The sequence below is a fragment of the Eriocheir sinensis genome, unplaced genomic scaffold, assembly GCF_024679095.1.
Source record: "Eriocheir sinensis breed Jianghai 21 unplaced genomic scaffold, ASM2467909v1 Scaffold3, whole genome shotgun sequence".
Lineage (NCBI taxonomy): Eukaryota > Metazoa > Arthropoda > Malacostraca > Decapoda > Varunidae > Eriocheir > Eriocheir sinensis.
Genome location: NW_026111609.1, coordinates 1198157 through 1224589, shown reverse-complemented (window position 1 = coordinate 1224589; position 26433 = coordinate 1198157).

The following is a 26433-nucleotide window of genomic DNA, read 5'->3' as shown; positions in this document are numbered from 1 at the left end:
ACAGGGAAAAGACCAAGGCAATGATGTTCCGGCAGAGGCGTCCTCCCGAGCTTCTCCTGCTTGGCGGCGAGCCGGTACCGTGGGTGCCCTCGTACAAGTACGTTGGCATGTCCATCGACTCACGGCTTTCATTTGTGCCACACATCGCTTCTCTCAGTGCGAGGGTGAAGAGCCGCACCAACACCATGCGCGCCCTGGCACGAACGGAGGGCGGTGCGAGCGGCAGGATGCTGAGGTGATTTTATGTCCAGGCGGTGAGAGCGGCAGGGTGCTGAGGTGATTTTATGTCCAGGCGGTGCGCTCCTGTGTGGACTATGGGTCGCCATGCCTCCTCACCGTTAGCACCGCTGCACTCGAGCCGCTTGAGGTGGCCCAGAACGCGGCACTCCGCCACATTCTCGGGGCCCCGTGATGGTCAAAATGCGTGTGCCCAGGACCGGAGGCCCGATTGCCCTCCATCTCCACCAGGGTCAACCAGCCCTCCATCAGCCACCTAGTTAAGCTGCTCCGCCTCAGGGGGTTGGAGTCACTCCCTGACTCCGTGGGGCAGGCCCTCCTACAAGACCCAGACCTTTTCCGACGAAGGTTGTGGGCGGCGGTAGGAGCTGCTAGGCTAAGGCCACATGCCCTGAGTAGTAACAAATGTACGGAAGTGGGGGTTGCGTCCGCAGGGGGGACTGGAAGTGGGGGTTGGGGGGGACAGCGGGGGGGTTACGCAAGAGGGGGTATCTGGACCCCCCCCACCCACAAAACTCTTTTACCTTTTCACCCCCCCCCACCCCCCCTCTCGGACTTGCGTACGTCAGCGGGTGGGTGCGGGGTGTTGGGGGGCCCAGCGGGGTGGGGGGGGGGGGTGACAGGAGAGGGGGTTCTTGAAGGGTTAAGATAAGATCTTGGGTCCTCGAATGACCACGAGATTATAATCACGGAAAAGGTTAAGGACATTAGGTTAATGACCAGGCTGGAATATGAATTTACTCTTTAATGCAAGTCCGAAAGTAAAAAAAAAAATCACTATTGAACGTAAGACTCGATAAATTATTTAAGTTTTTGCTCGCTGTATTGTATCATTATCTTCTTATTTCTCATTTCTCAACTTGTTTCTTCTTATTTCTTTCCTCAACTTATATATATATTTTTTTTTACTCCGGTTTTTTGGTGCCATCTAACCCTAAACACTGCAGCACCAAGTCTTTTTTTTCTGATTTTGCATTAATTAATGTCTTATATCTCATTTCTTAACTTATTTCTTCTTATTTCTTTTCTCAACTTGCATTTTTTCATATTTTCTGCCTGCTCTTCGGTGTCATATGACCTTAGACGTTGCCGCATCGAGTTTACCTTTTTTCCGTGAAAAAGGGATCATGTGTGTGTGTGTGTGTGTGTGTGTGTGTGTGTGTGTGTGTGTGTGTGTGTGTGTGTGTGTGTGTGTGTTCCATTCCCCTCTGATTCTTGAGAAATCTGCGGCTAGCTCGAAATTTTGTGGGCCAACTTTTTCAGCCGAATATATGCTCCGAAGCGGAATTTAGTGAGGATTCTTAGGGTATCTTCAAATTCCTCATACGTCTATTAGTTCCCGAGTTACACCGAGAAAACTGATTTTTTTTCTTCTCTCGTCAGAGTAGCCTAACAAATAAAAATCACTCAAAGCTCCTCATCTACGTTCCTTAGAAAGATTGCCATATGTTACTAGTAAGAAACTGATCCCAACAACTGCAAATTTGGCGCTCTTTCATTTTTTTTTCTGATTTTGCATTAGTTAATGTCTTATATCTCATCTCTTAACTTCTTTCTTCTTATTTCTTTTCTCAACTTGCATTTCTTTATATTTTCTGCCTGCTCTTCGGTGTCATTTGACCTTAGACGTTGCCGCATCGAGTTTACCTTTTTCCCTAGATCAAGATAGCGCTCAACCGAAGGCAACCCAGAAATACCAAAGTGAGTCAGCGAATGGAAGGGAGAAAGAGCGATGTGAGAGGAAAAGTGTGCGCGTGTGTGTGTGTGTATGTGTGTGTGTTTGTGTGTGTGTGTGATCCATTCCCCTCTGATTCTTGAGAAATCTGCGGCTAGCTCGAAATTTTGTAGGCCAACTTTTTTAGCCGAATATATATTCCGAACCGGAATTTAATGAGGATTCTTATGGTATCTTCAAATTCCTCATACGTCTATTAGCTCCCGAGTTACACCGAAAAAAATGATTTTTTTTCTCTCGTCAGAGTAGCCTAACAAATAAAAATCACTCAAAGCTCCTCATCTACGTTCCTTAGAAAGATTGCCATATGTTACTATTAAGAAACTTATCCCAACAACTGCAATTTTGACGCACTTTCATCGAAAACTTTAAAAAAAAATGTAATCCTTTTTTATTTACTTTTATGGCGCGTTTCGCGTCATCGTCCGCCAGAACCTTTTACCCTTGATGACACGAAATGCGTCATCGTGCGCGAGAGTGTTAAATAAGTCAGATTTATCTCAAATTCACTGTCTGGGCAGACAAATATTCGGAAAAGAGAAGACAAACCAGTTTGTAGATATATATAAATATGCTGTATATTCACGTCCTAATGGATATCTTCTTGTTGATTTGGGTATAAATACTCCTGAATCCCTACAATTTCGCTCAACTCTCCCTTCCATCATACCTTTCTCCCTCCCTCTTCTCTCTCCTCCCCCCTCCCTCCATCCCTCCCCTTCACTTTCCTTCCCTCGTGTTATTAAATAAGTCAGATTTATCTCAAATTCACTGTCTGGGCAGACAAATATTCGGAAAAAAGAAGGCAAACCAGTTTGTATATATATATATATATATATATATATATATATATATATATATATATATATATATATATATATATATATATATATATATATATATATATATATATATATATATATGCTGTATATTCACGTCCTTATGGATATCTTCTTGTTGATTTGGGTATAAATACTCCTGAATCCCTGTAGTTTCGCTCAAACATTGTTGGAGAGCCTCCCAGGTGAACGCGTATTCCAATGGTGAACTCCAGGAAAAAGAAACTCTTACACGTTATATACTCCCAACATAACGAACCCTATGATTTAAGCTCTCAGCTACTTCTGATCTTACTCTCTTAAGCCTTTGCAGCTGCTTTCTTAAACCCTCGAAGCCCGCCTTCCTGAAGTCAGGTATTAGTGTTGTTTCTGCTGACTCTATTCTCCCATTTAATATTAAATTTAATTTCCTTATGATCACTGTTACCTAATGAGCCCGCAACATCAATGTTGCTTATTATGTCCTCTTTATTAGTTAACAACAAATCCAAAATATTTTCTTCCCTCGTTGGTGTTCTAATTAACTGCTTAAGGAAACTATCCTACGGCGGGAAATGAAAAAGAACCATGCAGCATGGAAAAACTGCATGGAAATGTGTTTGCCTGTGAGAACAAGACAACGCTTGCTGAGCACCCAATGAAGATCACAAGACTAAGATGATTCCCACCTGCGGGATATACTGTGAAATTTATTAATCATGCTAAAGCATATTAGCTATCTTATTTAGCATTCTATGACTTTGAGAGTATTCTCGTAAAGCCTTCTTCGAATGGATGTAAAAATACATCACTTTGCCATAGCGTATGCTTACATTATTGTGAATAGAAACGGAGAAACAGTAGAAAGCGAATCCTATTGTGGAAGTAATGCTGTAAACCATTTTACCTGAACCCACACTGTTTTGTATATAGAACGAACTTACATTAGCTGAACTCACACTGTTTTGTATATAGAACGAACTTACATTAGCTGAACTCACACTGTTTTGTATATAGAACGAACTTACATTAGCTGAACTCACACTGTTTTGTATATAGAACGAACTTACATTAGCTGAACTCACACTGTTTTGTATATAGAACGAACTTACATTAGCTGAACTCACACTGTTTTGTATATAGAACGAACTTACATGAGCTGAACTCACACTGTTTTGTATATAGAACGAGCTTACATTAGCTGAATTCACACTGTTTTGTATATAGAACGAACTTACATTAGCTGAACTCTCACTGTTTTGTATATAGAACGAACTTACATTAGCTGAACTCACACTGTTTTGTATATAGAACGAACTTACATTAGCTGAACTCACACTGTTTTGAATATATAACGAACTTACATTAGCTGAACTCACACTGTTTTGTATAATTATAGAGCGAACTTACATTAGCTGAACTCACACTGTTTTGTATTTAGAACGAACTTACAATAGCTGTACTCACACTGTTATGTATATAGAACGAACTTACATTAACTGAACTCACACTGTTTTGAATATAGAACGAACTTACATTAGCTGAACCCACACTCCTGGAAGAAGTTAAAATTTCCTAAAGGCTACAATAAAATCAATATGACCGATGAAGATACGGCACGTCACATTGAATAAACTCACTGTCTTCTCTGTAAATACGGGTTTTAAAAGGTAAAGGAGTAAAACATCATGACCATGAAAAATCAGGAAACAATTACATTGAAGCTTATTGTAATAGATGCAACCTTCAAATGAAAAAGATCACAAATTGCAGCGCACTCTCATTGCACATAATGCGCTTGAATTAACGCTACCTGACTTTGAAAATCAAATTAAGACCAAAACATTCAGTTCACAAATACCATGAAGTCATTATAAATGACTTGAGCAGCGTTGCCAGATGCTGCCCTGCAGCGTTGGCGTTGCTCCTGGATCCCAGCACCTCGTGGTGGGCGTTGAAATCGCCTCCAACAAGGACGCTGGCCTCTCCGGCAAGAGTGAGGAGCTCAGTGAGGTCAAGCTCACGTCTCGGCTTGCTGTATACATTGTAGACTATAACCTCTGTCCCGTTAAGGAGGAGGGTGACGGCTTGGGTCTCGACACCCTCGCCGCAGTCTATGGGGCGTTCGACCACCCTGTGGGGGATGGAGTTGCTGACCAAAATCAGGCAACCTCTACCCCCAGTCTCGTCCCTGATCGGGAGATGGTGGGCAGTGTATCCGGGAAAGCGGAGGTGGCAGTCCCCTAACCAGCGTTTCCTGTAGGAGACAAACACTTACGTCATCCTCGATGAGAGCGGCCTGGAGCAGAGTCTTGTTGGCGCGGAGTCCTCGGATGCTCCACTGTAAGAACCTTAGGCCTGGGCGGCCCGGAGGTCCTCCAGCATTGGGTTCTCCTCGTCCACGGAGTTCGTCGTCGGTCGCGTCTTCCTCGGCGTCCCTGGCGTCAAGGTCAGTAGGTCGTTATCTGCTCTCTTCAAGACAGCGTCCGTCGCCGAGGTGAGTTGGGCGCCCAGGGCTTGTAGCAGGTCGCAGTGCATCCTTGCCATCACTGCTTGCAGGCGCATCATCAGATCGTGCAGGTCGAAGGTTGGAGCGGTGGGGCGATACGTGACGGTCGCTTTCCTGGTGGAGTCTGGGCTGACCCAAAACGTCTTCAGCAACCCAGCGTCTAGACGGCCGGGCGCGCTCATCCTCCTCGCACGGTTGAGTGGCGGGGCGGACTTCGTCCCGGACGACGCACGCGTCTCCGCTCCGGCTGAGTTGAATTGCTCCGTCCCTGTGGGCGTGCGCCGTTCCACTGGGGCGGGAGTGGGTCCCTCCGCCGTGACTGCTGGTCGTCTCTTCTTCTTGCGTTTCCTTCTGCGGCTGGGTGCGCTCCCTGGCCGCTGTGGCTGCTGAGCGGGTAACGGCGGATAGTCTTCCTCCGTCGGGGGCGGAAGCCGTGGTGGCGCCGTCATCTCCGTCTGGCCGTGGCCTCGTGGCTGAGGCACCGGTCCCCTCTCCGTGGTTGGAAGTCGCCGCCTCCGCTCCGCGCACCTCCGCGACCACGCTGGGTGGCTCCCCCCGCAGTTGCAGTATCTTGGCGGAGGCCGGCTGGCCTCCTCCCGTCTGGCTCCGATGCACACGATGGAGTCGTGGTTGCCCGCGCACACCGCGCAGGTTAGCCGCGAGCCGCGGCAGAGCCTGGCCACGTGGCCAAACTTCTGGCACTTGAAGCCCCGCTTCGGCTCCTCTACGAAAGGCCGTACACGGTACCTGCCGAGCCAGCCGAGGGACAGGTCCTTGGGAAGCGATTCCCGGTCCATGACTAGTTCCACGTTCCTCGTGGGTAGTCTCCGTCCTTCTCTCACGACATGGCAGCGCCTGACGGGAGTCACCCAGCTGTCTGCTAGTTTCCTGATGTCCTCGGCATCGTACTCGAGGGGGTACCCCACAAGCACCCCCTTCACTCTCCTCGGTACCTGCTCCAGCCTCTGGAGGACAATGCCTCGAGGGCGACGAGCTACAACCTCCTCGAGAAACTCCGCCGCGGCCGCGTCCCTCGGAGTTAGGAGGAATGGCGTCGGGGTCTGGAGGTGCACAGCCGGCGCCGGGCGGCGCAGTCTCCAGGTGCCGCACCGCGAGGTAATCGCTGGTGCAGTCTCCCCTGTGCACTAGGCGGTACCGGGGGGGCCCCTCCGTGGGCCTCCTCCGATCCGCTGCCCGGGGGGCGGGAGCGACCTCCACGGCTGGTGTCTGCTGCCTCTTCCTCTGCTGCACGGTCTTCCTCTTCTCTTGCGTCACAAACTCGGGGTCGGCGCTGGTAGACGATCGGTCTAGCTCTTGCTCCGAGGATTCCGGGTCCGAGAGCAGCGGTAGGTCGTCGTCCTCCAGCAACCGCTTCCTGGGTGGCTTGTGGTCCTCTGGGGGACCGGTCGGCTTCCTCTTGGGCGTGTCCAAGGAGACGGCCTCTAGGGGGGCGACGGCAGACATGTCTGTCAGACAGTGTCTATCATCCACTACACTTTGCACTGAAATACACACCTAACAGTGCACGAGCACTCGAAGCCACACCCTGTGAGTGGGTACGGCAACAAAACACTGCACGCAAGAGGCGCCTGAGCCCGAGACGCAGGCGTGCTGACGCACTGTAGACAACACTAGAAACGCACTACACAGAGCACAACACGCTCAACTCTTTGCCCACACCCTGTGAATGGGCACGGCAAGAAAGCACACTACACAAGCGGCGCCTTATCCGCAGAGCGCAACACACTCAACTCGGTGCCCTGCAAGAGAGCACCGCGGAGACACGCAAATCACTCGAAAACACTAATCACAAGCACTTAAGGTAACACTCGTAAGCACACGGAGCAGAGCCCCAAAAAAGGGCCCGCTAAAGCTGCACACAACAAACTCCACAAAGGGCAGGTACTCCTCAAGCTGGGTCAAGAGCTGGCTCTCCCAGCAGCAGCTCGAACGCTAGGAGGCGAGAGCTGTTGCTGGAGAAGGTCAGGGTGAGAAGTAGGTCCACGCGCCGTGGAGATCGGAGAGCAACTCTTGTGCTGGGTTGCCCTTCCTTCCTTTAAATTTCGAGGGTTGTTAGCCCTCGCGGGCTATATGCTATTGGCTGGTCCGCCTGGGTTGCCCTTTTTTTTGTGCTTTAATAGTTTATTGATAACTTTTACATAAGACATAATAATAAAAATAAACATGAAAATTACAAAAATAATCGGTTATCAAAGCAGGCTCTAAATAAACAGCCTGCCCGATGTACAGTACATAGGTTACACAGGATACAAATGTTCACAAATACACAGGGGAAAATGTCATATTATTCACAGGTCACCGGCGTAGTAGCTTGCGAGCTCTTCGTCGGTGAGGTCTCTGTCTGCATTCAGGAAGAGGTCTTCGTCCACGCCTCCGACGTCGACCTCATCCTCTGAGACGTCTTCTTCCTCATACGTCGCCCACTCAACCTCCTGCTTATGATCGAAGTGGCGTGGGGGGTTACCCAGTGGGCGGGCCGTGCAGATGGAGGAGGAGCTTCCCTTCACGGAGTGTCCTCCTCACTAGGGGGAGGGCTGTCTCGTGCGGGATCCTCTCGAACCTGGCCTCCTCTTCTTGCTCAGTGAGGTGCTCGTAGCGGATCAGAAGATCCACCAGCTCGCCCTCACTGAAGGTGTAGATCCGTGGGGTCTGGGTCGCCTGGCAGCTACTGGGGGCCTCGCGGGGTGCTGGCTCCTCCGTAGTCGTCGGCGCGTCCCTCGTCTCAGGTGTCTGGTCCCTGGTCCTCTTTTTCTTGCTGGCGGGTACCTCCGGGGACACAGCTGAGGGTGTCACCTCGGCTGTCGCCGCTGCCGTCTCCGTCCTCGTCAGACGTGGTGGGTCCACCTCCATCTCCCTAGCGGGAGACTTTGGTGTCGGGACGCTCTGCTCCGTGGGTCCCGTCCTCCTCCTCCGTCTGCGGCGCCTCCTCTTCCGTCCTTCTCCGTGGGGTGTCGTCCTCTCCTCCGTGGGCGGCTGCATAGGCCGCGCTGCTGCCGGGTCCGCCGAAGACGTCGTCCTCCGCAGCTTGGCACCCGGGATTCTGCAGAGCCGAGCGGGGCACCTGCGGTTCCAGGCATGGTGCCCGGAACTGCAGTTGGGGCACACAGCCACCGGGCGCGCCACACCTTCCCGAAGGCGGCGAACGCAGTCTCTCGTGGCGTGGTCCCTGCTGCACACGCCGCACAGCTCCTCTGTCCTCGTACACTGCCGCTGCCTATGGCCGAAGGCCTGGCACTTGAAACAGCGCACAGGCTCCGGCACGTAGCGGCGGCAGGTGAATCGTCCCCAGCATCCGAGGTCCAGCGAGGCGGGGACACGTCCCCGCAGCGTCAGCTGCACGCTCCGGGTGGGCAGGCGTCGTCCGTGGCCGGCGTTGTAGTGGCACCTCACAGCAGCTGCAACGCAGGGGTGTGCCAACACCGGGTCCAATGGGAGGTGGGTAGGGTATCCAAGCAGGACACCCTTCACCGCCGCCTCCTTCTTCTCCAAGGTGATGCCGCCGGTCCGTCCAGCCGCTATCTCGTCCAGGGTGGTGGCGTGGTCCCAGTCCCACGCACGGATGAGGAAGTCCCCCGCGCGGGAGACCGTCACCCGGAGTCGCAGCTTCCGCCCGTCCTCCATCCACCGAATGGCCTGGTAGTGGGTGCTGAAGTCCGAAGACACCAGCCTCCACTCCGGCAGGGGTCTGCTCGATCGGTCCTCCCCGCCGTCCTCGTGAAGCGTCCTCCTTCGGGCCCGCTTGCTCTGCACGCGGGTCCATCCGTCCCCGTCGTCAGGAGCGGATTCCGTGGGCCGCTTCCTTCTTGCCGCCATAGCAGAGGCGGGAGCTGAAAGCTCAACCGGGCCATCTGCAGGGGCAAGTCAGGGAGAGCAGCAGTGAGGAGAGAGGGTCTGCACTCACTGCCGGAGCCCTGGGTTGCCCCAGCGTTCGCTCTATATATGCAGAACCAAAGGTTGCGGTAATGGGTCTTTGGGCGATAGGCTGGCTCCTGCCGTCTAGTTCCGGACGGCCTAGTGACGTTGGATGACCCTCCACACTGTACTAGGCTCTAGCATATGCAGACAGCTCCAAGAGACCCTAAATTCCTCCAATAGGGCTAGATAGATGCACTGCCTGACGGGGGCTGGCAAGCGCGGGACTAGGAGGCAGCGCACGCGCAGGACGCAGACCACCGCTCCTCCCCCGGCCGCCAAAACTATAAAAACGAGAAACGGCTGGCAGACTCAGCTGTTCTGTTCGTCCGCAGCCATGGCCCGTACATAGACTTCACAACTAGTTGACGGGAAATCTCTTCAGTCTTGGCGCGCTGGCTTCGCGTAAGGGGCCGATTGTTATGGCGATTTTCACTGCGACAACTCAAACACACTCTGCGTTCTTACTCCGAATTTAAGTGGAAACAGGACGAAATCTTCAAGTTTTAGTGCATACAAGCAGGCAGGAGTGTCTCTAGAGTGATTTGGTCGAGGATTCAAGGTAACTTATATAAAATAGCACCATGCGTGCACTTTGAAAACGTTGTGTAAAAAATGGCAAATTTGCGTAACTTTAGGTTGAAATCTTTACGTAAAATGAATGATAACTGTAGGATAGTGAAGTCCACATTTTTACGTATTAGGAAACAAGAAATGTACGTTTAGTTAGTGCCTACATGGCAACTCAGCTCAGTTCCCGCGTCGCCTAACTCGCCTTAAGGCACGCAGTCAGCTGGGCACTTCCCCTCTGTAAAGGCCCCCATCCACGATGCGATCTGGTCGGACAGATCTGGTCGGACGGATTCCATGCCCACTAACGATCCGACCGCACCTCACGATCAGGTTAGTTGGTAACAGATAGTTGTGTGGTGCGGTTGGAGTGATGGCGCAGGAACTACTACTACTGGGAACCGCCGCTGTGGTTTTAACGGACACCAAAAAGAGGAAACATAACAAATGGAGTAAAAACTGGTTATTAAAGAGACAAAAGTAACTCGCCTAGCCGCGCCCCTTAAAGCGGGGAGTAGCCTATGTCGAGTCTAATTCTGATGTACCATTTTTCCTCAATTATGTATATCTTATCGTCACCACGTACTACACTACAACCTCAGTATCCTATCATTATCCTTCCCCCTTCACTACATTAGTATCACTACCAGTATCGCGTCACTATCTCCTTCACCACTTTAATTACAGTCATCATCATTATCGTCACCACCACCATGTTTATGTTTATAGCCTACTGCCACTATCCTATGTCCTTGATTGTTACTCCCACTATCTTACAACAAGTTCCTACTCACACTATCCTATCACCACGTAGCCTACCATCACAGCTAACGTCCAGTTTGGACACTGTTGTAAAGTCTGAGATTTGTTTCATGAATAAAACTATACGAAGATAATGGGCCTACCTTTACTAGCCTAATACATTACTTACCTCGTCCATATTGGTCGCCGATTTCCTCGGTGTTTCTTGGTCTTTTAAGAAGAGAAGCAAGCTGTAGTACCACAGTTGAGGAGAATAGACTTCGTCAGCACTGGCACCAGATCTTTTAGACTCAGATATCTTCTTCATTTCTTTCCGGAAGACACTTCTCATATTGTTTATTCTTTTCTTGACAGTTTCAATGGTAGCATCACTGTCTCTCTCCTTTAATTTTTCTAACAATAGTTCGTATGCTTCATTTTTCTTTTGCTTATTTACATAATCTCTGCTTTTTATCTTCCATAGACACTCCTTTTCTCTATATAAATCTATAAAATTATTTAAAATTGCTTGTCTGCGGATGATGTATTCATCTTCCTTCAGCCGTGTCGCGGACGCAACTGACGCCTAATCTTACGATCACCACACTAACGGTGCGATCTGGTCTTATCAGACCGGGTCGGACGATCTGAAAACCAAACACTGCTAGGTCGCCATCCGACCTGCCGTCAGACCTCCGGACAGACCAAAATCATCGTGGATGGGGGCCTTTAAGGATTATCGCTGTCCTGCCTCTGTTTACTCTCCAAGTAATGGACCTGATTTATTCATCGTCTCTGTACCCTTCCCCACAACTGCAAGGATCCAGAGGACGATACAAGAAGACACAGAAGGCAGTGGATCGAGTGGAAGTGACGCCCTGGTCGAGCTGGTCGACAGGGGAGAGCTGGAGACGGGCCGGGCGGTCCTGAAGCGGCCATCTCTCCCAATGGCCCACATGGCGTCCTTCGGGATGTCGCTGTGGGACTCCCTGATGTGCAGGGAGGACAAGAAGGAGCGCAGGTTGAGGTTCCTCTCCCTTGCCATGCGCCACAGGGACGGGTTCAGGCACCTCCTGGAGTTCCTGGCGGCCTCATACCCGACCTTGCAGGGGTACAGGTGCCAGGAGGGGCACAACCTGGCCAACACCATCTTGCCGCACATCAGCAGGTCCCTCTTCAACTGTTTCGGTGCTAATTTCTCCAAGGACGTGACCTCAGAAGCGAGGAAGAACAAGGCCTTGAAGCAGCCGACCGGCAGGAAGAGGAGCAGTATCGAGGAGGGCAGGAAGGAGACGGCGAGGAACAGGGACGTGTACAAGTCCAGGAAACTGACCGGGGCCCACAAGTCATAGGCCAAAAGGCTAAAGTGATTGTTCAGGGACGAGGGCCAGATAGCCGGCAAGACGTGCTGCGGCAATAGTGACATCGGAATTCAACCAAAATAAGTTGTGATTGTATATAGAAAATGAATATTTTGCTTTTGTTGAGTAAAATTAAGATGTTTCTGCATGCTTTCCTCAAGTATTAAGTTTCTAATGTGAAAATTAAGTGATTTATTAGATGTTAAAAACTTACGTAAAAAATTGCACTAAATAAAAAAAAAATAAGTAGCTATTTCGGGCAAAAACTTATAAGATATGCTAAATATTGCTATTGATTCTGAAAATATAAGTGATTATCTCTGCATTTGGTGATGTTTGTGCATCTAGCGTAAAATCTGAGGATTTTATAGCTTTTTTAAGTTTTGTTATACTTATATAAAAAACAATTAATCATGATTTTATTAGGGAACGACTTTGAATTTTTTGATACCGCTGCTCATGGAGACTCATATATGCCTAAGGGAGGTGCCTGTTTTAGTTTCAGGTCGCTAGCTGCTTTGGTTTTGAAAATATTTAAATTTTAAATTTTTGAAAATCGGCCCCCTGCGAATCGGCCCCGCGCCCCGTTTCCCGTCAAGAGATTGTGAAGTCTATGGCCCGTACCAAGCAGACTGCCAGGAAATCCACTGGTGGCAAGGCGCCCCGCAAGCAGCTGGCCACCAAGGCCGCTCGCAAGTCGGCCCCGGCCACCGGAGGAGTCAAGAAGCCTCACCGCTACAGGCCCGGGACCGTGGCCCTCCGTGAGATCCGCCGCTACCAGAAGAGCACCGAGCTCCTCATCAGGAAGCTGCCCTTCCAGCGTCTGGTGCGCGAGATCGCCCAGGATTTCAAGACCGATCTCCGCTTCCAGTCCTCTGCCGTCATGGCTCTGCAGGAAACCTCCGAGGCCTACCTCGTCGGTCTCTTCAAGGACACCAACCTCTGCGCCATCCACGCCAAGCGTGTCACCATCATGCCAAAGAACATCCAGCTGGCCCGTCGCATTCGCGGCGAGCGTGCCTAAGCGGGCGTTGCCCATCTGAGTACTACAATCTGCTCACACTATATCTGGGGATTCTAGGCCCTTTTCAGGGCCAAAGTCACGTTCTGGGAGAGAGTTTAGACAGACCCTGGGGCGGGCACGGGGGGAGGAGGAGGAGGATCACTGGCTTGTTGCCTTTCCCACATATCCTTCTGCTTCATAATCTCATATCAATTGATTGGGGGTGCTTTGATTTCTCTCTTAACTTATTTCAACTGGCGGGTGCACGAGTAGGGAATATGTGGGGACTACATGCAGGCAGGAAGACAGGAATTACCAGAACAAGTAAATAAATATAAACGGAGGGCGGAATCTAACTACTGATGACGGCTGCTATGCAGGCATATATCGCTCATCATGATCCCCTGCAGCTGACAACAAACGACCGAGAGAGAGGCGATTTCAAGCCTTGGTCGCTGTTTGGCGACACTGGCGGGACTCAATTCCGCTTGATGCCATGCATCCCTTGGTGGGTCAGCTCAGTGAGAGAGTGAGAGAGAGAGAGAGAGAGAGAGATCGCGGGAGGGAGCCGTCTTCGTTCTCTTTCGGAATAGTTTGGTCTCGATGGAGCCGGTTCTTTCCAGAGCAAGCAAGTTGGTGGGTTGCTTATTTGGAGGAGGTGTACTGGTGACGGCCTTGGTGCTGGACACGGCGTGCTTGGCCAGCTCACCGGGAAGGAGGAGACGGCCGTCTGGATCTCCCGACTGGTGATGGTGGAGCGCTTGTTGTAATGGCCCAGGCGAGAGGCCTCGGCGCGATGCGCTCGAAGATGTCGTTCACGAAGGAGTTCATGATGGACATGGCCTTGGAGACGCCGGTGTCGGGGTGGAACTGCTTGAGCACCTTGTAGATGTAGATCGAGTAGCTCTCCTTCATCCTGCGCTTCTTCTTCTTGTCACCCTTGGCGATGGCCTTCTGGTCATTGCAAGCCTTCTTGGCGGACTTTAATGATGCTTTGTGGGGCATGTCTGCTTCTTGGTTCCCAGACGGCGAGCAAATGTTGCCGGGCCGCACCCGGATTCCCTTTATGCCGCCGCCGCTTACTCGCTTACTCGCTCCTGAGGAAGGGCAACTATGCCGAGCACGTGGGCGCCGGCGCCCGTGTACCTGGCGGCTGTCATGGAGTACCTGGCCGCCGAGGTGCTCGAGCTGGCCGGCAACGGCCGCGACAACAAGAAGACCCGCATCATCCCCACCACCTGCAGCTGGCCATCCGCAACGACGAGGAGCTGAACAAGCTCCTCTCCAGCGTCACCATTGCCCAGGGAGGTGTGCTGCTTAACATCCAGGCGGTGCTCCTGCCCAAGGTGTTACGGGAGTTATGAATAGAGATCTTATATGATTTTTCTACTTCGGTAATCATTACGCTTTTAACTCTGAACTTTTTAGACTTTTTTGAGGTAAATTCTTAGAATAAAAGCCTTAACAAGCAATTAGTTCCCTCTATACCTCTCACATACAATAATGAAAATATGAATTTTATGTTTTTAGGTATTATAATATTTAAGTAACTATGACAGCTGATAAAAGCTATATTAGATTTTATTTTTCCTTCCATATGCACAGAATGTAAAAACAAACTTGTTCAAGGAGAATAATTATTATTTATTTGTACCATTTGCTTGAGTAACAGATTACTATACTTTGGTGGATAATCCTATTACCAATCGTTTTGTAGATACAGCTACTATTACCTATGGTCTTGCATAAAAATAAAAAATTGGGGAAGTATTAGGAGATCAGTATGACAATATTTTGTATAAAAATCCAGTTATTTCAGTGATAGATGGAATAATACTTATTCCATTGCACAGGCAAATATTGCAGGAAAGACACTATAATCAAAGTGATTTTTTCGCTAAAGGACTTTCAGAATCACTAAAAAGACCCATTCATCTAATATATGTAATAATAATTCGCAATACTCCATCCCAAACAAACAAAACAAAAAAAGGAAAACCAACACGCATTACAAACCTCAACAAACTAACAACAAAACACACGCAACAAAACTAACTAACAAGTTAGCAACAAACAAACAAACACAAATATAAGAACATAAGAACATAAGAACGCAGGAGTCTGCAAGAGGCCGGTAGGCCTGTACGAGGCAGCTCCTTTGACCCTAAGCTCCCGTGTATCTAACCCCACCTAATATCGCTGTCCATGAATTTATCTAGTCTATTTTTGAATGTGACAATTGTATTGGCACTCACCACATGACTGCTAAGCCTATTCCACTCATCCACCACCCTATTAGTAAACCAATTTTTGCCTATGTCCCTGTTGAATCTGAATTTATCCAGTTTAAACCCGTTACTTCGTGTCCTACCCGGTTCTCTTACCAACAAAACCTTATGAATGTCTCCCTTATTAAAGCCCTTCATCCATTTATAAACCTCGATCATGTCTCCACGCACCCTTCGCCTTTCTAGAGAATGCAAGTTTAACTGTTTGAGTCTTTCCTCGTATGGCAAGTTTCTAAACCCCTGAATCATCTTAGTCATCCTCCTCTGCACCGATTCTAACATTTTGATATCCATTCTATAGTAGGGTGACCAGAACTGAACCGCATAGTCAAGATGAGGTCTAACTAATGCTAAATAGCTAGCTCCCTATCTAGCTTTTTTGCTAGTTAGTTAGTTAGTTAGTTAGTTAGTTAGTGTGTTTGTTTGTTTGTTTGCTAGTTAGCTTGTTCTTTTGTTTGTTTGCTAGCTAGCTACCTTGTTTGTTTGTTTGTTTGCTTGCTTGCTTGTTTGCTAGTTAGTTAGTTAGTTAGTTAGTTAGTTAGTTAGTTAGTTAGTTTGTTTGTTTGTTTGTTTGCTAGCTAGCTTGTTTGCTTGCTAGCTAGCTAGTGAGTTTGTTTGTTTGTATGCTTGCTAGTTAGCTAGCTAGTTAGTTTGTTTGCTAGCTAACTTGTTTGTTTGTTTGTTTGCTTGCTAGCTAGCTACCTTGTTTGTTTGTTTGTTTGTTTGCTACCTAGCTAGCTAGCTAGTGAGTTTGTTTGTTTGCTACCTAGCTAGTTATTTTGTTTGCTTGCTAGCTAGGTAGCTAGTGAGTTTGTTTGTTTACTAGCTAGCTTGTTTGTTTGTTTGTTTGTTTGCAAGCTAGCTACCTTGTTTGTTTGTTTGCTTTCTAGCTAGCTACCTTGTTTGTTTGTTTGTTTGCCAACTAGCTTGATTGTTTGTTTGTTTGCTGGCTAGCTAGCTAGCTAGCTAGTTAGTTTATTTGTTTGCTTGCTAGCTAGCTAGTTGGTTTGTTTACTAGCTAGCTATTGAGTTTGTTTGTTTACTAGCTAGCTTGTTTGTATGTTTGTTTGTTTGTTTGCTAGCTCGCTACCTTGTTTGTTTGTTTATTTGCTAGCTAGCTAGTTTGTTTGTTTGATTGCTAGCTAGCTAGTTAGTTAGTTTGTTTGTGTATTAGTTAGCTAGCTAGCTAGCTTGTTTGTTTATTTGCTAACAAGTTTGTTTGTTTGTGTGTTGCCAGCTAGCTTGATTGTTTGTTGGTTGGTTGGTCGGTTTATTCCTTTTCTAGCTCGTTCGTTGAACTGAGTTAGTTTGTTTGTTTGTTTGCTTGCTTGCTTGCTTGCTAGCTAGTTTGTCTTTTAGTTTGTTATCTAGCTAGTTTTGTGTTTGTCTGTTAGCTAGCCCGTTTGCTTGTTTTGGCTGGCAGGCAGGCAGGCAGGCACACCTATTTACATGCCTGCACACCTACTTTCATAGAAACGTATTTGCAGCTTTTTAGTCATCCACCTGTCTACTGTTGGGCATCTAGACGCTTGCCCAGGGTTCCGGCGGGCTACTCGGTGGTGGGGCTGATTCAACGTATCTGAAAAGCGGGTCCAGTAAGAGAGGGCGCAACGTTATGATGAGGACGACAACGAAAAACAAGAAGAAGAAGAAGAAGAAGAAGAAGAAGAAGAAGAAGAAGAAGAAGAAGAAGAACAAGAAGAAGAACAAGAAGAAGAAGAAGGAGGAGGAGGAGGAGGAGGAGGAGGGGGAGGGAGAGGGAGATTCCCACTTCCTCAGCCTTTCCCTTCAAGTTCGCTCTGAGCCTGTCCCTCCCCCTCTAACCCTACCCTTGCTTTCCTATACGCTCCTGCACATTCCAAGAGACAATAGAAGTAGTGGATCAAGAAGGGGAGGCTTCTTTTTCTCTCTGTCTATATATTTGCCGTCTTTCTCATTATTGCTTTCTTTTTTAACCTTTCTATGTCATCCTTCCTCTCTTTCTTTTCCTCTTCCCGTCCAGACGTCTCTTTGTTTTGTCTATATATTTTCCAATATAGTTCTCTCTCTCTCTCTCTCTCTCTCTCTCTCTCTCTCTCTCTCTCTCTCTCTCTCTCTCTCTCTCTCTCTCTCTCTCTTTTCATAGATATCCTGTTACTGATTTTACAAAGAATTGACAGGGACAAGGGAAATTATGGCAAAATGATGTTTCTGTAAGAACTGAAACAAACAAATTGGAGCTTACTAGTGTCAAATGAGGTGGATGGGGAGCAGTGGGCGGAGGTGTGAACCATCATTAGGCAGGAGGGAGGGAAAAGATGGGAGGGAGGAAACAAACTGGAGCTTACTAGTGTCAAATGAGGTGGGTGGGTAGCAGTGGGCGGAGGTGTGAGCCATCATTAGGCAGGAGGGAGGGAAAAGATGGGAGGGAGGAGACAAACTGGAGCTTACTAGTGTCAAATGAGGTGGATGGGGAGCAGTGGGTGGAGGTGCGACCCATCATCATTAAACAGGAGGGAGGAGGAAACAGAAAGAAAGAAAGAGAGAAAAAAAGAAAGGAAATATAACTGAAGTAAAAAGTGTGCTACTATTCTCTTAGTGAATAAGAATGTGGACCTCAAAAGAGGTCCGGGGTGATAGAGTTAGGTCGGGCTCGCTCAGGCAGCGGCATTAACCACCGAAGCCGTACAGGGTGCAGCCCTAGCGTTTGAGGGCGTACACCACGTCCATGGCGGTGACGGTCTTGCGCTTGGCGTGCTCAGTGTAGGTGACGGCATCCTGATGACGTTCTCCAGAACACCTGAGCACACCACGGGTCTCTTCGTAGATGAGACCGGAGATGCGCTTCACACCGCCACGGCGCGCCAGACGACGGATGGCCGGCTTGGTGATGCCCAGGATCTTATCCCGAAGAACCTTGCGGTGACGCTTGGCGCCCCTTTCCGAGTCCCTTGCCTCCCTTTCCGAGTCTGCCTCTCTTGCCGCGGCCAGTCATGGTTCAGGTGGGTAGCTCAACAGTGGAGTGAGTGTTGGGTTGGTGGTTGGTTGGTTGGTGGGTTTTTGAGTGTTGTTAGCCCTCGCGGGTATATGCCAGGCTGGCCCGCCTCTAACTGCATCTTCACTGCGGCCAGAGCGCGTCTCGCCGTGGGTCTCGTCGCGGGCACTTGATCGAAATCGGGCTTCCTCTGCGTCCGCGCGGCTCCGAGGGCTTCGTAAAGCACCGTCTGGATGGGGTTCTCGCACAGGTGCTCTCGGCCCTTCAGCTCTGCTTCGGCGTGGTTCTCGATGAGGCCCTTAGAGCTTTCAGCATGGTGAACAACTCCACCCTGGTGAGCGTGACCGCGGGGCGAACTGAACCTCCCAGTTCGCCCCAGGGGCCTGCGCAAAGGCTCAGGGGCGGCAGTCTCAGCGTCTGCAGTGGTCGTCCTCGGCGTCTGCGTCTCCTGGGCTGCTGTCTCTGAAGTTGACTGGGCCGCCGCATCCTCAGTGGGCGGAGGAGCGGTCTGGCAGGCTCTGCCTCGCTTCTTCCAGCTAGTCTGCGTGCAGGCGTCTTCTTGAGCGAGGTCGTCGGTGTTGGTGGCGACCTCATCTTGTTGTGGCGGGGCAGCGTCGTCGGTGGTGGTGGCGGCGTCTTCAAATGTTGGCAGTGGGCAGGCAGGTGCATGGACCACCACGTCCATCTTTGGGCTGGGAGAGAGTGAGGCAGGGGAAACTGCTTGGAAGACAGCCTGGTTCTTTGGGGGCAAGGTGTCTATAGCACCCGAGGGCCGAGGGGGGAGCCTCCTCAGTCGTTCGGGGCAGCCCTTGAACCAGGCGTGGTGTCTCCCGCCACAGTTCGGACATCGTGCAGCCCGGACATTGCCGGTCCTCAGTGTATCAATACACTTCGAGGAGGATGTTTCCCGCTGCACACGCCGCAGAGAGCACCGGTCCTGCAGTACTTCTGCACATGGCCAAAGTGTCGCAGTTTAGATTCGCGACAAGTTATTTTTATATTATTTGCTATAGGGAAGCTGCTGACGCGTTTTCCTAGTTCGTCACGTGACCTAGGCGCGGAGCGGGTCACGATGACTCAGCCTGTTCGTTGCCTAGGCGACGAGCGTAGTGATGCCAAGGCGTGCATTTTCGTTGCGGGTCGCCCGCTGTGTTTTACCTGCGCTTACGCACTTTCAAGAGTCACCACTCCACTCTGCAGATGCACATTAGTGTGCATTACTGCAGCTAGTTACGCCTCTGTTGATGAGGAAGTCTTGTATTGTCTGTGCAGAGTTCCCGGGCCAGGCTGGTAGCGCTGCACCCCCATGGCCACCCACGGGCTGGGCTGCTTGCGGCGCGAGGTTTGCTGTCCTTCCCTGCGTTGTCTAACATGCTATAGTTCTCTACGCGACATTTGCTGTGCCCTGAACCTGCAAGTTAGCAACATGTGGGGAAGCTTTAACTATACCTGCCTATGGCAGTGTGTTCAGAGCGCTGTCGGAAGTGCCCCGTGTATTCCCGCGCCAGCAGTGTATAGCACCTCTGCCTGGGAGAGGTCGGGTCACCGTGTAGCTCGCCGCCTGCGAGCTCAGCCTTCTCCCCCTGACCGCCGTCTGGTGAGGTCACGGGGCGACGTTCCTCTACTCTCGCCTATCTCTTGACACCACGCGGTTTTCCTCCTGCCGGAGTGTGGGGATCCTGGGCTTTGCCAGTTCGGGATACAGCCCACACCGGGTCTCAGTTTGGGTGTGTCGAGTCCGCGGCGGCCTCTTCCTGAAAGCCGCATCTACCGCCGACATCACGCGCCTGATGATAGGACCCACGGCAGGAAGGACAAGCTGCATCCACCTCGAGCAAGGCTGTGCAACGAACCTCTGCTCTTCTCCTCCGCACCAAGTTAAGTAGATAGTTGGTAGTGTAGCCAGTGCAGGTTATTCTTGTGCGAGCACTAGTAACGCTAGTCTCAGCTGAGTGTGTCTGTGAGATTTGTCTGTGTTTTCTATGTGTGTAATAAGTTAGCGCATAGTTGTACACGAGCTTTATTAGTAACCCTTTTGCCTGTGCGTCTGTGCCTTCCAGCCCCATAAGGAGAGTAAATAAGAACCCCACGGGAGATTTGAGCAGGTAAGTCGTGTTAGTACTCCCTAGTCAGGTGTGTACACCGTTGTCTCCTGGCGTGCCGCGGGAATCAACCCTTGTCGGCTAGCTACCGCCATGTGAGCACACTCCTGTTATTAAATCATTATTTTACCCCGTGACAATTTGCGCCTGAAACAGAAACTCCTTCTGGCTGGTAAGTGTACGCACTTGGCTAGGTGTGTGTGTTTAGGGTCACAGCTTAGTATAACTGTGTTAGTGAGACTTATTAGCTAGCAGAGTGTTAGTTTTTACCTCTGACTAGTTTTGTGTGTTGTCCTTAGGTATAGGTTCTGTTTTAGTGCCAGCTTTTGTTCTGTTCCTATTGCCCTGAGTGCCAGTGAGCATAGGGTTTGATATTAGGACAGATTATCTTCCCCCAGTGCTACCGTGACTTTATCCGCAGGTATCGCGATCCCTGAAGACAGCAGGTGCCCTGTGCTTCGCCGGCAGAGTGTGGGCATAAGTCCTGTGTCTGCGAGTCGCGCCTGACGGAGGCTCGGTGGGGTTTGTTGTGCCGTTCCAGTAGCTGTGCCTGGGCTCCACTTTCTTGTCTCCTCGTCGCCGTTCCTTGTGTGGGACGACCACGTGGCTCTTGTGGTCGGCGACGTGAGAAGGGACCAGCTCGACGAGACGCCATCTGCATTTTTACCGGGTGTGTGCGTTCTCTTTTTGTTGAGAGTTGGGCATAAGCTCTAGTTGCCAGATTAGTTCACCTCTACCTGCAGCTAGCTACTCAGGTTTGTGTAGGGTTCTAGAAGGCTCTAGTTTTGCCAGTTAGTCACCCCTAGCCTGGGTTTTAGTTAGCTCAGGACTGTGCAGGGTGCAGCGGTCTAGTTAGGGCCAGTTTCTCTCTCCAGCCTGTGTAGTGAGTTCAGGTTATTTAGGGGGAGTGTGTTCTAGATAATTCTAGATTTTTGGGCTGTTCAGTCACCTTATTCTGCCAGAGTTAGTGCAGGGCAAGCCAGGCAGGATATTTATTACTCGTGAGCCTTCTACCGAGTATTGGTTTCAGCTGGGTGAGCGCCTTGAGCTGACGGGGCAAGACCTCGTCGCGTGGGTTCGCGAGGAACTGCTGCGGGAGGCCCACTTCGAGGAGTTGGAGAGGAGAGACCGCGAGGCTGAGCTCTCCCACGAGTGCGAGATGCAAGAGGCTCAGCGCGCCCACGAGAGGGCCATGAAGGAGTCTGGAAGGCTCCAACGCCTCGCCCTTGCACGTCTCGCCTGCCACTGGTTCGACACCAGCGACCTGGACACACAGGTAACCGAGCCCCAGCCCTCCCCTGAGGCTGTCAGCACTGTGCCGTGTGACCCTGCTCGGCAGGCAGTAGCTGGGGAGGACCACGACCAGGAGAGTGCCTGAAGGAGAAGGCTTTACCTCTCTCCCGGCGCTCCTGACGGTGCAAGAGTGCACGGCGGTCTCACTGGACGACGCAGACGCAGCCGCCTTGCGTTCAGTACTGCTGCCGGCACTGGAGCAGGGGAAAAGAGGAGCTCGAGCCCTCGGCGCTGCTGTCGGTGGCGCAGGAGGAGGCTCTGGTGCTGATGGTTTGTGTCGTGGGGCTGCTGGCCACTGCGTCTCCCTCGCCCAGCTCGGTTCCCACTGCCTGGCGCAAGAAGCCTTCTGACATCGATGTCAAGGCTTCGCTTGGTTGCGCCGCAACCCCTCCCGGAAGACAAGGTCACCTCACCGCCAAGCTATCTCGCCTTCGCCTTGGATTAGGTAAGCGTGACTGTTCAGTGTTGTGTAAGGGTTCCGGGCGACGCCGCCGCAGAAGGAGGCGTGTCACCCGAGGGCTTAGGGTCGCGCTCTTGCCAGGCGCCCTTAGAAAGCCCGCCCTCCGAGTTCCTTCTGGCGTGCAGCCAGACCCGCAAGTGTAGGTAGGCCGTCGTGTGTAGGTCGTCGCCGTGATTCTGTGAAACAAGTAGACACACTTCACTACACAGTGCCACACCACACTCCACACTACCACACTAAATATGGACATGTGTCCCTAGCCTTGTCTCGGGCCTCTCTGCAGCTTCAGGAGTTTTCTCCATGCTTGTTAGTAAAAGGCTGGAGTTTTTACACTCATCAAGCTGAAGGGAGCCACCCGATGACGTACACCTTGTGCTTGTTTAACTAGGTTTAGCTAGGGGTTAGTTCAAAATTTATATGTACGCTAGGAGTAGCGCCCATGATAAAATTTCATTTGCATGGGCGAATGTCGCGGTTTAGATTCGCGACAAGTTATTTTTATATTATTTGCTATAGGGAAGCTGCTGACGCGTTTTCCTAGTTCGTCACGTGACCTAGGCGCGGAGCGGGTCACGATGACTCAGCCTGTTCGTTGCCTAGGCGACGAGCGTAGTGATGCCAAGGCGTGCATTTTCGTTGCGGGTCGCCCGCTGTGTTTTACCTGCGCTTACGCACTTTCAAGAGTCACCACTCCACTCTGCAGATGCACATTAGTGTGCATTACTGCAGCTAGTTACGCCTCTGTTGATGAGGAAGTCTTGTATTGTCTGTGCAGAGTTCCCGGGCCAGGCTGGTAGCGCTGCACCCCCATGGCCACCCACGGGCTGGGCTGCTTGCGGCGCGAGGTTTGCTGTCCTTCCCTGCGTTGTCTAACATGCTGTAGTTCTCTACGCGACATTTGCTGTGCCCTGAACCTGCAAGTTAGCAACATGTGGGGAAGCTTTAACTATACCTGCCTATGGCAGTGTGTTCAGAGCGCTGTCGGAAGTGCCCCGTGTATTCCCGCGCCAGCAGTGTATAGCACCTCTGCCTGGGAGAGGTCGGGTCACCGTGTAGCTCGCCGCCTGCGAGCTCGGCCTTCTCCCCCTGACCGCCGTCTGGTAAGATCACGGGGGGACGTTCCTCTACTCTCGCCTATCTCTTGACACCACGCGGTTTTCCTCCTGCTGGAGTGTGGGGATCCTGGGCTTCGCCACTTCGGGATACAGCCCAAACCGGGTCTCAGTTTGGGTGTGTCGAGTCCGCGGCGGCTTCTTCCTGAAAGCCGCATCTACCGCCGACATCACGCGCCTGATGATAGGACCCACGGCAGGAAGGACAAGCTGCATCCACCTCGAGCAAGGCTGTGCAACGAACCTCTGCTCTTCTCCCTCCGCACCAAGTTAAGTAGATAGTTGTTAGTGTAGCCAGGGCAGGTTAGTCTTGTGCGAGCACGAGTAACGCTAGTCTCAGCTGAGTGTGTATGTAAGATTTGTCTGTGTTTTCTTTGTGTGTAATAAAGTTAGCGCATAGTTGTACACGAGCTTTATTAGTAACCTTTTTGCCTGTGCGTCTATGCCTTCCAGCCCCATAAGGAGAGTAAATAAGAACCCCACGGGAGATTTGAGCAGGTAAGTCGTGTTAGTACTCCCTAGTCAGGTGTGTACACCGTTGTCTCCTGGCGTGCCGCGGGAATCAACCCTTGTCGGCTAGCTACCGCCCTGTGAGCACACTCCTGTTATTAAATCATTATTTGCCCCGTGACACAAAGGCCTGGCAATTGAAGCACCGCAGGGGCTCAGGTGAACCTCCTGACGGAGAAGACACCCCAGACGCCTGGGTCAAGGACGACGGAGAGACTGAAACGTCACCTCGACCTGCCGCGTGGGCTCTCTGCGACAGTGACGCGCGTTGTAATATTTTTTTTTTACAACAAAGGAGGCAGCTCAAGGGCACACAAAAAAAGAAAACAGTAATTAAAAAAAGCCCGCTACTCGCTGCTCCTAAAGTAAAACAAAAGAGGTGGCCGAAAGGAAGATGAAATACAGGAGGAGAGGTGTCCTGATACCCTCCTCTTGAAAGAGTTCAAGTCGTAGGCAGGAGGAAATACAGATGAAGGAAGATTGTTCCAGAGTTTACCAGCGTGAGGGATGAAAGAGTGAACATGCTGGTTAACTCTTGCATATGGGGTTTGGACAGTATAGGGATGAGCATGAGTAGAAAGTCGAGTGCAGCAGGGCCGCGGGAAAGGGGGAGGCATGCAGTTAGCAAGTTCAGAAGAGCAGCCAGCTTGGAAATATCGATAGAAGATAGAAGAGAGGCAACATTGCGGCGGAATTTACGAGGTAGAAGACTATCAGTATGAGGAGGAGAGCTGATGAGACGAAGAGCCAGCCTCCACTCTGTCCAGAAGAGCTGTGTGAGTGGAGCCCCCCACATGAGATGCATACTCCATACGAGGGCGGACAAGGCCCTGTATGGACAGCAACTGTGCAGGGAGAAGAACTGGCGGAGACGGTACAGAACGCCCAGCCTCGAGGAAGCTGATTTAGTAAGAGATAAGATATGAAGTTTCCAGTTGAGATTTTGAGTTAAGGATAGACCGAGGATGTTTAGTGTTGATGAAGGTGATAGCTGGGTGTTGTCAAAGAATAGGGGATAGTTGTTTGGAAGATTGTGTCAGAGTGGATAGGGTGGAGAAACTGTGTTTTTGAGGCGTTGAAGGACACCAGGTTCTTCTTGGCCCAATCGGAAATAATAGTAAGGTCTGAGGCTAAGCGTTCTGCAGCCTACAGCCTTGAGTCTTTAAGTTCCTAAAGGGTGGGTCTTCTATTAAAAAGAAGTTGAGTAATGCAGAGTGGAATCATCGGCGTGAATGGATAGGACAGTTCGTTTGGAAGAAGATCATCAGTGAACAACAGAAAAATAGTGGTAGATAGGACAGAAAACTGTGGGACACCACTGTTAAAAGATTTAGGGGAAGAACAGAGACCGTCTACCACGGCAGAAATAGAACGGTCAGAAAGGACACTGGAGATAAAGGAACAGAGAGAAGGATAGAAACCGTAGGAGGTAGTTTAGAAAGCAAAGATTTGTGCCAGACCTATCAAAATCTCTTGATATGTCCAGCGCAATACCAAAAGTTTCACCGAAACGGCTAAGAGAGGATGACCAATAGTCAGTTAAGAAGGCTAGGAGATCACCAGTGAACGCCCTTGCGGAACCCATACTGGCGATCAGATGGAAGTCCAGAAATGGAAAGGTGCATTTGAATATTCCGGTTAAGGATTGATTCAAAAGCTTTAGATGAACATGAAAGTAAAGCTATAGGACGTTAGTTAGAGGTAATTGAGCGGTCAACCTTCTTAGGCACAGGCTGTATTAAAGCATACTTCCAGCAAGAAGGAAAGGTAGATGTTGACAGGCAGAGGCGAAAGAGTTTGACCAGGCAGGGTGACAGCACGGAGGCACAGTTTTTAAGGACAATAGGAGGCACTCCATCAGGTCCATAAGCCTTCTGATGATTGAGGCCAGAGGGCAGAAAACATCATATTGAAGAATCTTTATAAAGGCATAAAGGAGTCAGAGGGGGGATGAGTAGGAGGAATATGCCCAGAATCGTCCAGAGTGGAGTTTTTATAAAAATTGGTTTTTTTTTTTTTTTTTTTTTACAGCAAAGGAGACAGCTCAAGGGCACAAAAAAGTAAACATTAATAAAAAAAAAAAAGCCCGCTACTCGCTGCTCCTAAAAAGAATCCAAAGAGGTGGCCGAAAGATAAGTCAGTTTCGGGAGGAGAGGTGTCTTGATACCCTCCTCTTGAAAGAGTTCAAGTCGTAGGCAGGAGGAAATACAGATGAAGGAAGATTGTTCCAGAGTTTACCAGCGTGAGGGATGAAAGAGTGAAGATGCTGGTTAACTCTTGCATAAGGGGTTTGGACAGTATAGGGATGAGCATGAGTAGAAAGTCGAGTGCAGCGGGGAACTCGGGAGGGGAGGCATGCAGTTATCAAGTTCAGAATAGCAGTAATCGTGGAAATATCGATAGAAGATAGAAAGATAGGCAACATTGCGGCGGAATTTAAGAGGTAGAAGACTATCAGTATGAGGAGGAGGCTGATGAGACGAAGAGCCTTTTGCCTCCACTCTGTCCAGGAAGAGCTGTGAGGGAGCCCCACACATGAGATGCATACTCCATAATGAGGGCGGACAAGGCCCCTGTATATGGACAGCAACTGTGCAGGGGAGAAGAACTGGCGGAGACGGTACAGAACGCCCAGACTCGAGGAAGCTGATTTAGTAAGAGATGAGATATGAAGTTTCCAGTTGAGATTTTGAGTTAGGATAGACCGAGGATGTTTAGTGTTGAGGAAGGTGATAGCTGGGTGTTGTCAAAGAATAGGGATAGTTGTTTGGAAGATTGTGTCAGTGG